Here is a 15,876-nt window from a genome sequence, read left to right as displayed (position 1 = left end):
TTTCTTCATTACACTATCGCATTATGCGACAACATAATTGATTTAAAAAACAAAAAATATGTGCCTGTTGAAACTGACCCGGTTTACATTTACCAGAATAGCTCGTTTTTATACCCTGAACAGGGTATACTAAGTTTGTCACGAAGTTTGTAACACCCAGAAGGAAGGGTCGGAGACCCTATAAAGTGTATATATAAATGATCAATATGTCGAGCTGAGTCGATTTAGCCATGTCCGTCTGTCTGTCCGTCTGTCTGACTACGAACTAGTCCCTCAGTTTTTGAGATATCGTTTTGAAATTTTGCGAACGTCATTTTCTCTTCAAGAAGTTGCTCATTTGTCGGAACGGCCGATATCGGACCACTATAACATACAGTGGCTCACAGCTTATTTCATGCAATTAAATTTTTCAGTTTATATAGCCATAAAATAGAAAGTAAAACACTTAAGAAAAAAAGTTGATGAATATATATTCTACAATGTTTTACTAATATAGTAAGCTAAGTAAAGTTCTTGGAAGAACAATCTTACGTTTACAAAGACAAGAATTCCAGCTACCTTCCAGGAATTTTGCTCACAGCTTATTTCATGCACCCACTTGTCTATATTGTGGGGAAATCCCGTTGCTTGGGTTGCGGTACTAGGCATTTGTAAATCTTAGGGCTGGCATTCAGTAATAGTTTGAAGAAAATTTTAGTGTGTTTTTGAGTGTCGAGTACACCAGTGTACCAATTTGAGTAAAATGGGCCCCCGTACAACGATTGAGCAGCGAGAATTGGTCATTAACCATTTCAAAAATGGAAAATCACAGCGAAAAATTGCTGAGATTGTAAATTTAAGTAGTGCTACAGTGCAAAATATAATTGAGCGTTTCGTGCATGAAGGTCGAATTCAAAATAAAAGCCGAAACGCACCAAATAAAATTTTCAGTGAACGTGACGAGCGTTTAATTGTGCGTAAAATTAAAGAAAACCCGAGACTATCAGCTCCAAAGTTAACTACAGAGTGCTGAAACTGTGCGTCGGGTACTACGTGCGCATGACTTCAATGGCCGAGTAGCCCGAAAGAAGCCATTCATTAGCAAAAAGAACCAGCTAAGCCGAGTTACCTTTGCAAGGGAGCTGGAAACCAAGGACTTTAACTTCTGGAATAGTGTAATTTTTGCTGACGAGTCGAAATTCAACCTTTTCGGTTCAGATGGAATGGCTTACGTGTGGAGAAAACCCAATACAGAGCTTCAGAGATGTAACATTAGGCCAACTGTTAAACATGGTGGAGGCAGTGTTATGGTATGGGCGTGTATGTCTGCAGCCGGCGTTGGAAATTTGGTATTTATTGAGAGTATTATGGACAAAACATTGTACCTTAATATATTGAAAGAAAATTTAATCCAAAGTGCCGAGAAACTTGGGATCCGTCAAAATTTCCGATATTATCAGGACAACGATCCTAAGCACAAAGCGTCAATAGTACAGACCTGGCTAATATGGAATTGTCCACATTTAATGAATCCACCGGCCCAGTCACCTGATATGAACCCGATAGAGAATTTATGGTCTTTGTTAGAAAATAACATCCGTAAACACCGCATCAGTAATAAGGAACAGCTAAAAAGTGCTATTTTGGAAGAGTGGAACAAAATTGGAACAGAAATTACAAAAAAACTAGTTGAGTCCATGCCAGCTAGACTAAAAGCTGTATTAAAAGCTAACGGATATCATACTAAGTATTAAGTATTAATTTTAAACAAATTATTTATCTTATTTTTAATTAAAAGTACACTGCATGGAATAAGCTGTGATATGAAATTTGTTTACGTTTCTGGTTTTTTGTTTATAAGTTATTAAATAATAAATAAAAATAAAAAATGAAGTATCTTTTATAAACTACACATTCGTATTAACAACTAGGAGTTTGAATTATTTCGATATGTGTTTTCGTTGCATAACATTTCAATGTTGTAAATTCATTTGCATGAAATAAGCTGTGAGCCACTGTATGTATAGCTGCCATACAAACATTTGACAATATATATTCACGAAATTTAGTACAGATTATTTTCTAAGGCAACAATGTAATCTCCGAAAAAATTGCTCAGATCGGTTAACTATAGCATATAGCTGCCATACAAACTGAACGGTCGGAAGCAAGTTCTTGTAAAGAAAACTTTCACATTTGACAAGATATATACACAAAATTTGGTATAGATTATTTTCTAAGACAACAATGTAATTTTCGAAGGAACTGTTCAGATCGGTTAATTATAGCATATAGCTTCCATACAAACTGAACACATAGTTACTAACAGAAATGCACCTGTGAAGGGTATTTAGCTTCGGTGCAACCGAAGTTAACGTTTTTTCTTGTTATATCACATTTCAAATTTGTCCAACATCCGTGCACCTTACGAAGAGATAATGAAATCTTCATATAATTTAGAAAACCAGCCTGAAACAAAAATATTAGTAAATAAAATTGAAACTTTAAAAAATCAAGTCATTCCAAATATTTACAGGCCTAAAAGATCAATTAACTTTCTTGGTTCTGCGCTAAAATTTATAACTGGTACACCAGATCATGACGATCTTATAGAAATCAAAACGTTAATTAATATGCTAATAGAAAATAATAATAAACAAAATAGCATTAATTCACAGTTTGAGAGAATACTTGAAGCACTCGATCCTAAAGCAATAAATGAGAATTTAATTATAGCAGAAATTTATAATGAATTGCAAACAATTACAAACACTACTAATTTTGCGAAAAATAACAATTTTTACTCTAGCACACTTAATTTAAATGATGTGCATGAATTAATAAACCATGAGGAGTTGGATCTTCCCCTTATTAATATATTGGAATATTCTGACATCCATATTTGTTACTTAGAACAAGCTATAATTACAATTTACAAATATCCAATACTCGAAACTAAATGTAGACTGCATAATGTATACCCTTTAACACATAGGCATGGTAAAATAATTTTAGATCCTAAGATAGCAAAATGTAATAATTATCAAAGAATTTCAAAATGTAAGAATTATTTCAGTAGTACTACAAAAATTTTAAACGATAAATCAGCACAATGCGAAACAATTCATGAAAATAACGCTCCAATTCAAATTTTAGAAAACGGTCACATCTTGACAGATTATGAGCATTCTTGGAATGATATGCCTATATCTGGCCCTAAATTAATTCATTTTTCAGAATCCACAAACATAGATGGCATTACATATTGCAACCATTAACAACAACTCAGCGAAATCATACACAATCAGCACAGCGAAAAACTTGAAGTACTCCGCATTCTTTCCTCGAAATCAAATTACAAGTTCAGTAACTCGCTTATTACACGCAGCAACTTTTGTCTCGGCAACTCTTGGTTTATAGGCGAGGGGGCGACGAGGAGAGGAGAATCGCGCCGAGTTTCCAGTGTTCAGCAACTCGCTTTGTGTTCTCATTCGTAGCAGTTCGCTGCGACGTTTTTCGGCATTCGTGTTCTTTCTTTCGTAGTACATAGTTGCAATTAATTTGCAAATATGTATACAAATATACACAATATATAATTTAAATATTTTAGAAAATGGAGTATGACGAAAAAATCGAATTAATTAAAGATATTGTGAAATGTATGGAGAAAGCCATACAAATTGATTCAGACGATAGTGAAAAGGGTGACATATGTATGTGAAATTCTGTCATATAATCTTTGTTTTCATTTTGAATTATAAATAAAATGTATTTCTTACTTGTCAGAACTGATTAATATATGTGATAGAGTGGCCCAAATACCCATAAGGAAAAAGAAACGACAATGGGTTAAAGTAAAGTGAAAGAGAATGAGAAAAAAACTCGAACAGAGTTGCGCAACACAAGTTGCTCGTGTGAAGGTAATGGGCGACAGCAAAAGAGAATCGCCCGAGAATTAGCAACTTTTGTCGCCTCGTGTAATAATAGACTAATATACAGGAAATTTCAACGTTTTTAATTCCTGTCGAAGAAAATCCAGTGTAGTTCACACTTATTATCATTATAGCATTTCTTACCTTCACAGCTACTATTTATGGTTTAGTACACCTCTGCAAATATTGCTAAAATCTTAGAATGCTCAACAGACAACGACAAATCGACGGCTTATTTGCAATCGAACTGAACCGCCTACATCAACAGCAATTAGCAGCAAAGTAGCGAACTACTTTTAGATTCATATCGTCACCTGAAATGCAAAATAACGTAACATCACTTTTCGTAGGTTTACAGGAGAAGCAAAAAATGGTATAAAAAAAACCACTTGAGATATTGAAACAAAATTTTCAAATCTGAATTAACATGAAACTATAAGTATATTTTAGAAAAAAATAAAGAAAAAATTAAGCAAAACCTACTATAAAAAAAACGTATGATCAATCTAAATTTGTATTAAAATTAAAAATTTGAATTTTAATACTTTTTTTAATTTTAAATAAAAACAGTTGAAAGTTTTTCATATTTCATGTTATTTTTATCATTAACATGTACATAAGTACTAGAAAAAATTTAAATATTTCAAGCTAATTATTCAAAAGATATACTATCATAAAAGTAATAACAGTCTGCTGGAATTAAAGCTTTTAAGTCCTGCAGATGTTGCCATTTCTTCTTAGTTATTGTTAAACTTTGTAAAAGCAGTCTTTTATAAGAGTGTACAGCTGCTGGCGTATGCCGATGATATTGATATCATCGGCCTCAACACCCGCGCCGTTAGTTCTGCTTTCTCCAGGCTGGACAAGGAAGCAAAACGAATGGGTCTGGCAGTGAACGAGGGCAAGACGAAATATCTCCTGTCATCAAACAAACAGTCGTCGCACTCGCGATGGACGAAAACACTCCAGCTCTGAAAGTATTCGACGCAGTACCCGCCGCGGGAAGCAGAGGAAGAGGAAGACCTCTACTCCGTTGGAAGGAGCAAGTGGAGAAGGACCTGGCCTCGCTTGGAATATCCAATTGGCGCCACGTAGCGAAAAGAAGAAACGACTGGCGCGCGGTTGTTAACTCGGCTATAATCGCGTAAGCGGTGTCTACGCCAATTAAGAAGAAGAAAAGCAGAGACTGCTGAATTCCTAAAAAAGCACGGGTCTGATCACTTAGATCATGGAGTCGCTAAGCCGAACTCTGGCGGCTCCTTCTCTACCCATATACCGAGGGAGTTGTGGGTGGGAAGAAGCCGTTGGAGAAAAGGAACGGATGGGTCAAAGGTGGAGGGGTCTGCTGTCAGGAGCTTTCTATCAACTCCAGTAGATTTACTACTCCGGAGTGCAGCCTCCTTCAGAGAAGTGACCATCGACTCAGATAGCAGAGCGGCGATTCCAGCCTTGAACTCATTAACAATGAGAGAATTCAGAGCTGATCGAAGACCTAACCTCGCTATCAATAGCATCGAGTGTCTTTGTTATAAGGATGATATGAGCGCCAGACCACAGCGGAATTGCAAGAAACATGAGCTAGCACGAAGAGGCACCCTAGAACCGCTCTCGGTAGAATGGGAGCGGATCTGTGCTCCCGTATCTTATACTACTACTGAAAAGCTGGGCGTCGCGAAAGCTTGGCCAGCGCTGGGCCACAATTTTTACACACGCTGTCGTCACTGCCTTATTGGCTTCTACGCAGTAAGGCTGGGAATCCTACCAGACGCCATTTGCAGAAGCTGTATGGAAGACGATTAGGTGGAAACAACTCAACACTTCCTTCTTGGCTGTCTTGCGTTAGGGAGGTCAAGACTTAATCACTTGGGGGCGCATACCTTCAGATAATCCACCGAACTGGCGGGAAGCGTTTTGTTAATTTTTAAGTTCGAGCACAGGGGTTCTTCTTTTCTATGGCCTCACAAAGGGCTACATATATGTATATAGTAGTCGACGTCCGATCAACCATGTAGCCCAAACTAACCAAAGAACACTGAACTTAATCACTAAAAATAAACATAAACAATAAATGAAGGCTAACTTCGATATAAAAAAACAAACACTCTGTTATATTTACATACATGAGTGATGATACGTTATTTTGTTTAACGAAATCAAGCACTTGATGATACGTTTTTTTGAATTTTTAGTATAGCTTGGGTATTTTTGATCCCAGAAGCTTAAAATTTGTGACACATATGTAATATGATGTGATGATTCGTAATCAGTAAAAAACTTAATTTTGAATTTTTTGATGATACGTTATTTTACATTTCAGGTGACGATATATTCTTTTAAAATACCAATTATATTTCTGTCTGTCATATTCGATTAAAAAACGTTTATTATTAAAAGAAGAAATAGTCTCTAAGACAGTAATCATTGCTCCATTATCGATTACTATCTGTTGCTTAAAATGATTCAAAGTTTTTTTTGTTTCATGCATTTGGTACTCATCGCTAATTTCTGCGGAATGTTGGGTTTCTATTAGTGAATCACTTGAGTCACTCGACTCACATGAACTAGTTAAATTATTTAATACTTGTCTTGATAATGCGTCAGCAACTACATTTGTTGTTCCCGGTTTATAAATTATTTTTGGAGAAAACTCCTCAATAAAAGCTCGCCATCTTTTCATTTTAACATTTGAATTTTTTTTGGACATTGCAAATGCTAATGGTTGATGATCCGTATGAATTTCTAAATTTTTACTGCATAAAGATAATAGCGTAATGTCTTTAATGCCCAAACTATTGCGAATAATTCTTTTGCGTTTGTTGCGTAATTGTGTTCGGTAGAGTTTAGTGTCTTTGAAATAAATGTTATTGGTCTTCTTTTTTAGGATAAAACTGCACCTACAGCAACATTAGATGCGTCAGTAGTTAAAATTAATTTTTTCCCAAAGTTTGGTTGAGCTAATTCAACTTGTTCTTGTAACGCACTTTTTAGGGTTGCACAAGCAACAATTCCTTTTTGATTAAGATTAATAATTGTATTTTTGGACATATACTGCGATATTTTACCATTTTCTCCTTTTAAGTGTTTTGTTAGTGGTTTAGCTATTTCATAATTTTCTATAGTTCCCGTTAATCCTAAAACTCCTCTAAGTTGTCGTAACGTCTCGGGATCTGGGTAATTTTATATTGTTTCTACTTTTTTGGGATCAGTTTTTATAACTTTATGGGATACAACGTGTCCTAAAAACTCAACCTCGGTTTCTATAAATTTTGATTTTTCTGTAGATATTTTCATATGGGCTTTTTCGAGGGTTTGTACTATATATTTCAAATGAGATATATGTTCCTTTGGTTCCCAAACTTATTTTGTCTACCGCCCACTTTGAGAATAAATATTTTTTTAGCGCCCCCCTTTTTTCACCTATTTAAAAACCAATATAACTTCAAATTAATTATTGTGACCTATATACTCATATGCGTATTAACGGAGAATTCTAAACGAAACTTTTACTATAACCAGCAACTTGAAACCTGAGCGCAGTAGGTAACATACAGCGGCGATTAGGTCTCAAGTTAACTCTTACGGGCTCCACCTGCCAATAAAAATGATTATTGAAACACAACTTTATAGTTTAAAACAGAGAATCTTTTATTAAAAATAAAACTAAAATAATCGAACCATATATAAAAACTAATGTGAAGGATGAATCTGATGCTGTTTAATAAGTTTGTTAATATCAGGTTCTAATTTACTCAAGAACAGTAGCAAGTCGCCACGTTCGGTAACAAGCAAACGATTTCTATTTTTAGTAAGCAGTGTTGTCACAGCACTAAATCCACGTTCACACAAATATGACGAGGGGAATGCTATCAAGAATCGTTGAACGATTGACCACAATCCAGGGTACAATTGCGAGATCGATTTTTGTAGCCAAAATTCTTGCTAACCATTTTTGAACTTGATTTTTATTTCCTCGTTTGTTGTCAATTCTATAAGTTCTTCTTCCAGCTGAGGTGACATTGCTGTGTTGACATTTGAAAATTGATCCAACACCCAGTCTAGTATTTCCAAGTTCAAAATGTCCTGGTATCGTTCGGTAAAGTCAGTGTGGAGGTTTTCCAAATGTTGGCAGTAGGAAAACAATTCGTCGGTACTGCATGATACTGATAAATGTCCTGGTGTCGTTCGGTAAAGTCAGTGTGGAGGTTTTCCAAATGTTGGCAGTAGGAAAACAATTCGTCGGTACTGCATGATACTGATAAATTCGGAAAATTGTGAAACTTACGTCTGCCCAGATTCTTTTTGTGTAGAAGCAATTTGGCTGCGAAAGCAGAAACGACGTTTTTTGTTTTAATTAAATTTAGTTTATTGACTTGCAGTTGGAGATTCAACGACATGATTTGTACAGGTCTGTCATGTAAGCTATATGATTCTTTGATGTTATGAGCTTGTCTTGAAATTCTATATCTTTAGTTTCCAAGAGCTCTATAACAGAGTCAAACAGGTTGTAGAATCGCGTCAGACAATTGCCTCTTCATAGCCAACGAACTTCAGTATGAAACAACAAACGATTGAAATCCTCGTCATTAGTAACACAAAGCTGATGAAATAATCTATCTTTCAAAGAGCTGTTGCGGATTTTATTGACTGCTTTGATGACATATTGCACTGATTGAAATAGTTTTTCACTTAAGTTTCTAGCAACTATGCAATAACGCAATGTACACCAAGGACATCTGGAATTTTATTTTTTAAGTGCGCTATTAAGCCTTTATAGTACCCTATCATAGCCGGAGCGCCATCCGTAGCAATTGAAATAATATTTTTCAAAGGAATCTCTTTCTCATCGCAAAACTTTTCCAATATATTGAATATGGTTTCGCCTTTTGTATCGGTCTCTAAATTTCTAGCAAATAATAGTTCTTCACATATTTTCTCATCTTTAATAAACCTCACGTAAGACAACAACAATGCTTCATTAGTTGGTAAAGTGGACTCATCGAGCTGAATTGAGAATTGGCTTGTCCTCAGGTGATTGCGCAATGATTCTTCAATGTTTTCAGCCATTTCATCAATTTGTCTTTGCACAGAATTATTACTCAAAGGAATTTTTCGGATAATATCTGCGGCCGGTTTATAAAGCACGGTAGTTATTACTTCATTTATTGTTTGTAATATTAACTCTTCTCCGATGTTATGTGGTTTGCCTTTTTGAACAATTGACAAAGAGATATTGTACGAAGCTCGAAGTCCCTCGTCATCTTGCTTAGCAGCCGCAGAAAATAGTTTTGCTACGCTTGGCTGAGTATTATGCTTCTTCTCTAGGTCTTGAAAATATGCTACATTCTTTTCTCTCTTATCTGGATGCATTTTATCAAATGATCTTGCAGTCTTAAAGGCTTCATTGCTTCATTCGAAAATGTTTTTAGACATAGAAGACACAAAGGCGAGGATGGGTTTGTGGGATTTTCAATGAATCCGAATTTAATGCATACGGCACAGTATTGCCTTCTCTTCTTTTTTACTTCCGACATTGTTTTGTTTTGAGAAATACGTTTAACGTCGCGAGTAATGCAAAGGAGGCGTAAGTAATGCTCATCTATTGCGCGCAAAACCACAAATGAACATAAAATAAATATTACATTGTTTATATAGGAATGCTTAAGCACAATTATTATATAGTAGTCCAAAAATTTGAATTCTTATTTTTCCTAGAAATACATTTGTAAAAAAAAGATCTTTATCTTATGATTATATTATGATAGCAAATGTCCACATACGGATTTGGCAATGGCAATAGCAATACGTTTGACAGTTAGTATTCTATAAATTCCATCCTGTAGAAATGCCCCGTTATGAAACGAAGCGACCGATTGACATGATTTTCATTTTTTCTATATTCAATAAAATAGGACAGATAAATGAAAGACGCGGAGAGAAATATAGAACTAAACTCTAAGTAAAAAGTTGCGCGCTCTCTCCTTATGCGACATCCTAGCGATACAGACGTGGTAAGTGTTTGTCCAATTTGTTATTTTAAAAATACATTTATTATATGAAACCTTTTGTTTTATTTAATATTTCTGTGGAATAATTGCGCCGACCGTTTCCCTACGGCCAACCACATCTTTGGAACGAGCGAGCACTGGGCTCCACCCCCCGAAATTATCATTGGTCCTTCGAGCCGGATAACAGGTAAAAAGTTGATTTTTTATTTAAAGTGAAAGTGCATAATTTGCCCAATTTAGCAACACGCAAACATATTTTGGATTTGTGCTCTGCAAGCTATAAGGCAATAGATTGGTTAATTTGTGCATCATTTATGTACAAAACCCATTGTGTGAAGTGGAGACCAAAACTTATTTTTGGCACTCTACCCACAAAATCAATGCACAAGATTGCAGGTAGTATTGTACTTCATTTAAGTACAACAATAAATACACCTGGCAAATGCACTGAATATTTCACTTTGCATAAAAAAAAAACATAAAAACACACTGTTATTCGAATAAAATTATAAATTTCTTTGACGCACAAAATCGTCTGGAGCGTCAACAATCTCTCTCGGTTTTTTTGTTTTTCCTTGTGGTTAATTTGAGTCTAGTTGCTCAACTCTGCCTTTCCATATATTGCTCTAAGAGCAATAAAGGCAAGCAGCAATAACGCAGCTGCAGTTACGCGAGTGAACAAAAAAAAAACAAACTGCTTGTGAATTTTTATCTGTATTTGTATTTGGATTTAAATAAAGCAATTAGCACAAATCAATTTTGTTTGTGTACATAGTCACAAACTAAGCGTGCAAGTGGATTGGGACGATTACCCAGCAAGTACATTCTAATTAAATTCAAAAAATACTTTGAGAAAATAGTTTACTAAATTTATTCACGCTTCACTGAGAAACAACGCACTACTAATTTGTAGTCTGTCCGTGATTGGTTCTATAACTTTTGAACTTTTGCAACATATTTGCAAATATTTTTTATATTTTAATTTCAAGTTTAGATCCGATTTTGTGCAACATTTTTGCAGTTACGATTCAATTTTTTGAAAACAATGGAATCAATCAGAGCCCTTACCACAGCTGCAGACGCTCTACTGGAGTTTGAGGAGTCTTTTACTCCAACAGCAAACAATCAAAGTGCCTACTCTCTTGAAGTTCAGCAAGCTGAACTGAAATCTCTGTGGGTAGAGGTAAAGTCAGAGTACAAGTTGTGTTTGCCAAAAGTGGATCCTTCTGACACAAGCTCAATTGACGACCTCAAACTTAAATATACAAGCTGTTACCACGCTTATGTGTGTTGCGCGGCCTTGATGGGCGAACACATGCACAACCTCACGGCGTTCAACCAAAGCCCTACTTCCAATTCGACAGTTATTCAACCTGAACGATTACAACAAACTGTAGAACCCGTGAGGTATACCATCAATCTACCGCCATGTGATACCGAAATATTTCATGGCGATATTTTACAATGGCCCTCATTTAGGGATTTATTTGCCGCCATTTATGGGTATAACCCAAGGCTATCTCCGGTAGAAAAGTTATTCCATCTGAACCAAAAAACGCGAGGTGAAGCAAAAGATATCGTTTCCAAAGTGCCACTGACGAATGACGGATTCGTATTGGCTTGGAATAATTTGCTGAGCGGACGTGTGCTCCCGGCTCATATTGCCCGGGTTACAACCAGCGTCAATGGGCCAACTCATCGTCCAAAATGCGACACTGGGATATATAATATCCGGTGTCGTATAGTATCGGCACAATAAAGTGCACTGGCTGCCAACGCCTTTCCCATTTACCGCCTATCCAGGATCGAGTTAGAGTCGTCTCGCCGACCTCGGAAGGTGGTGACTTCGATGAAAATTGGCGGCGTGGCAATGACCGACTGAGATTCGATTCATCTCAGCGGCATTTCCCGGACCGAACCAGACTCGATTCGTCTTGTCGGCCACCCCATCTGCAAAGAAGACGTGGAAGAGGAAATGCAGGAGCCAGTTAGTTAAGTTAGTTTTAAGCAATTTATTGTAAACTGCATTTGCAGTAATACTGCAAGGCGGGGAGAATGTTGACGCCGCCCCCACTCAATTTCTTTTGCCACGTCTGTATCGACAGAGCAATCTTTTCTTTTCCTCTTTTTCGAAGTTTAATTCGCGCGCAACTAAACTTTAACTAAAAAGTTGCGCGCTTTCTTCTTTTGCGACAGCGCTGCGATACAGACGTGGTAAGTGTGTTTCCAATTTTTTATAATTAAATATAAGTATTATAAGAAACCTTTGTTTTTATTTAATATTTCTGTGGAATAATTGCGCCAACCGTTTCCCCACGGCCAACCTCTTTGGAACGAGCGAGCACCGTGCTCCACCACCCGAATTATCAATGAGCTTTATTTATTATTTTAATAGCATCCTCTCTTAGCAATGGAATGTTGATATCTTTCGTTTCATTATTATTATAGTTATACGTATCAGCAACTTGGTTAGAAATTTCAACATTATGTATTTTTAAAGTGTTGTGAGCATTTGCTTCATTAATTTTTTTATCCTTAGTATCATTTTTGCTAATATTATCATTGACGGGTGCCTCAGGAATTTTTTGCCCCAAGGGGTTTAGTATAATTAAATCATTTGGAAAATTTATTTTCTCTGTTTTATTATACCCATAAATCAATTTTCTATTCGGAATATCAATTGTCGCTCCGATTTTATTTAGGAAATTAATTCCAATTAAAAGATCGCTCTCTAAATTGTTAATTTCATAAAAACGTTCCTGTATACCAAACAGATTGATATTATGAAAATGTTTTATTATGGTCGAACAATGAATGGTTCTAACGTTCTTCTTAATTACTAAAATGTTTTTATTATTATAAATTCCAGCCCGTATATGTATATGAGCTGGTTGCACCCGTATCAATGAGAATTCTAAAGATTTGCCCAGTTTTTGTATTGGTTTTAATAACATACGGCAAATCGGAGTTTACCCTAAAAATGGTTTTCATTCGTTGAATTTTTGGTTGAGGTTGTGTGCTTATTTGTGCACTTTCAATTGACCTTTTTGGTATATTTGTTGGCTGATAACACAGGATCCCAAATTTGAATTTGTTTTTTGTTCCACGGATGCCACTATCCAATTTGTATGTGAAATGGCTCGCTGATTTCGAAAATCGAGTTAATTTTGTTTTTTTATGGATACGTTTTTGAGATATTTGCAATTTACCGTTATTCGACCAAAAAAGAAAGGTGTCTTCATTTAATCATGTATATCTATCTCACTGACCAGTTGAGCAATCTTACTGCATTATAGAAAATAAAAGTGAATGAAATTTCCTAAAAATATTGTCTACTCCATTTTTCCATAGGCCTTATAATTTCTGAGAAATTGATTAATCACTTCGTGTTTTTAAATTTTTTTATGAAAAAATTAAAAAAAAATAAACTTTGGCAAGGAAAAAATTTTAAAACAAAAGATATTTTTTAAATTTTTTTTTATTTTATATGAAGTCCTGTTTCTTTATAAAAAACTAAGCTACCAACGAACAAAATCCATGGATAAATAGGAAAGTTGTACATGATCAAATAAATATATCCAAATCGCGCAAAGTCAATGTATCCGTATATTCGTATGTAGTGTGTAAAGTAGGGGTGGGATATCTAGCTATGCGCTGAGAAATCAAGTTGTAATGAGTTTTTAGTGGAAAACGAGAGAAACGTTCTATCACAAGCGCAACTAAACGATTGGATTAGAGATTTGGAATTATCCAAGGAAAAAGCTGAGCTACATGCCTCTCGTTTGCAACAATTTCAATTCGTGTCACCCCATGTTAAGGTGACATATTATAGAAATCGTCACGAACCATTTGCCAAACACTATAGGAAGGAAGACAATGTATGCTATTGCAAAGACATTCCAGGATTATTCAAAGAGTTTGGTCAACCATATGATTCCGAGGAGTGGCGATTGTTCATAGACAGCAATGAAGGCCATATTACTGCGTAATGGCAACAAAAAGCCCTCGATCCCGATCGCGCATGCAGTAAACACGAAGGAAACATACGAGGTAATGGAGAAATTGTTAAACTTCATCAAATATGAAGAGCATGATTGGAAAAAACGTGCCAATCTTAAAGTTCGTGGAATGTTATGCGGTCTACAAAGTGGCTACACAAAACACTGCTGCTTTTTCTGCAAATGGGATAGCCGAGCTCGTAAAGACCACTATTGCATTAAGGATTGGCTGGAAAGAGTTGAATTTACAATTGGTGTGGATAATATCAAATACGTCCCACTTGTAATGAAGGAAAAAATCATTCTTCCGCCATTGTACATCAAGCTCGGCCTCATTTAAAAATTTTCTTAAGGCGTTGGACAAAGAAGGCAAAGCATTCAATTATTTGCAAAATTTTTTCCCAAATATTTCCCAGGCCAAGATAAAAGAAGGTATATTTGTTGGACCCCAAATAAAAAAGTTGATAAATAATGACCAATTCAAAGGACTATTGTCACCAGTTGAGGCATATACCTGTTACTCCTAACAAGTGGTTGGTTTCTTTGAACATGATTGGGTTTATTTGTTAATTGGATTGATTGATACACTTCCATAGGTTTTGGGTGATTGGCATACCTTTGGTATGAATTATTATTTGTTTGTGGGTACCTTAAGTTATTCTGAAAATTCGAATGTCTTCGGTTAGCTTGAGGCTGGTTTCGTGAACCAATTTCATGGTTGTTAGTAAATTGCAAAGCAAATTGCGATCGTATTTGATTTGAATGAAGTTCTTGTGCTTTAGCAAGAGCATTTGGCAAATCGGTAGGTGTTAATGTAAATAGTATTTGGTTTAGAGGGTAATTTAAACCAGTTATAAAAGTTCTTAACGCGGTTTCCCGATTCTTCATATTTAATTGTTTTGTAATATCTGAATTGGTGCCGTGAGTCATTATAGTTTTATTTATTAGTAATGTCAATTCCTGATTGACTTCATTATAATAATCAATTAAGGATGTCGATCCTTGTCTCATAACGCTCATCTCTTGATCAATTACGTGAATTGGTTGTCTGTCGGCGTAAGCAAACTCTAATTTTGCAAATATTGCTTCTAAATTCAAAACTGTGCCATGATTAGTTAACATACCATTGGCATTACCTACAATCTTATTTCGGAGGATAGTTAGTGCTCCAAAATACCTTCTACTATCTTCAATATATAGGCTCATCGAATTCTTTGCAGCTTCTCTCCAGCTGACATAAGATTAACCGGAGAATTCTGGCAAAGACTTTATTATGTCTAAATTTTCGTCACATGTTATGGAATCATTAATTCCTTGAGTTTCATACTCAGTTACATGTGCCGCATCTGTTAGAGTTTTAATTCTATTACTCAACTGAGATAGCAGTTCTTAAATTTGAGGTTTGTCTAGCTATTAATCTAGCTATATCGTCTACAGTAAAATTATTGACTGTCATTTTGAAAAATTGTAAAATTATCTTGTTCGCTTAAAAATTCTTTATTCCTATCGCCTCTTTTTTATAATCGTTATTTTTCGGGTTTGCCTTTTTTTATATATTTGTGAGTTTCATGAAGCAATAAATTTCTTTTTGCATAAATCTATTGTAATAACTTGCTATTAAAAATATTTAAATGGCATATATTTTGTTGCCTGTCTGTATTTAAATATTTGTTTTGATCTTTTCTGGGAAAAGATACACTTTTATTCTGGAGGGTCTGGAGTTCAGAATCGCAGAACTGAGTTTATATTATAAACCGGGGGCGGTAGTGAATCGCGGTTTTAAAAATATTTTATTATTTGGCTTGTCGAGCATTCATTTAAAAATTTTAAGATTTAATTTAATATAATTTGTATATATTTGATATACAATTTTTTATTTTTATTTTTAAACACGGACAGTTGTGAGTGGCATGATTATTATTTTTATAATACTCACAGTAAATATAGGCCTTGCTTACAACT

The sequence above is a fragment of the Bactrocera dorsalis genome, chromosome 6 (genome assembly GCF_023373825.1).
Source record: "Bactrocera dorsalis isolate Fly_Bdor chromosome 6, ASM2337382v1, whole genome shotgun sequence".
NCBI classification, from domain to species: domain Eukaryota; kingdom Metazoa; phylum Arthropoda; class Insecta; order Diptera; family Tephritidae; genus Bactrocera; species Bactrocera dorsalis.
The sequence above is the reverse complement of the archived record's forward strand: the minus strand, read 5'-3'. Positions refer to the sequence as shown.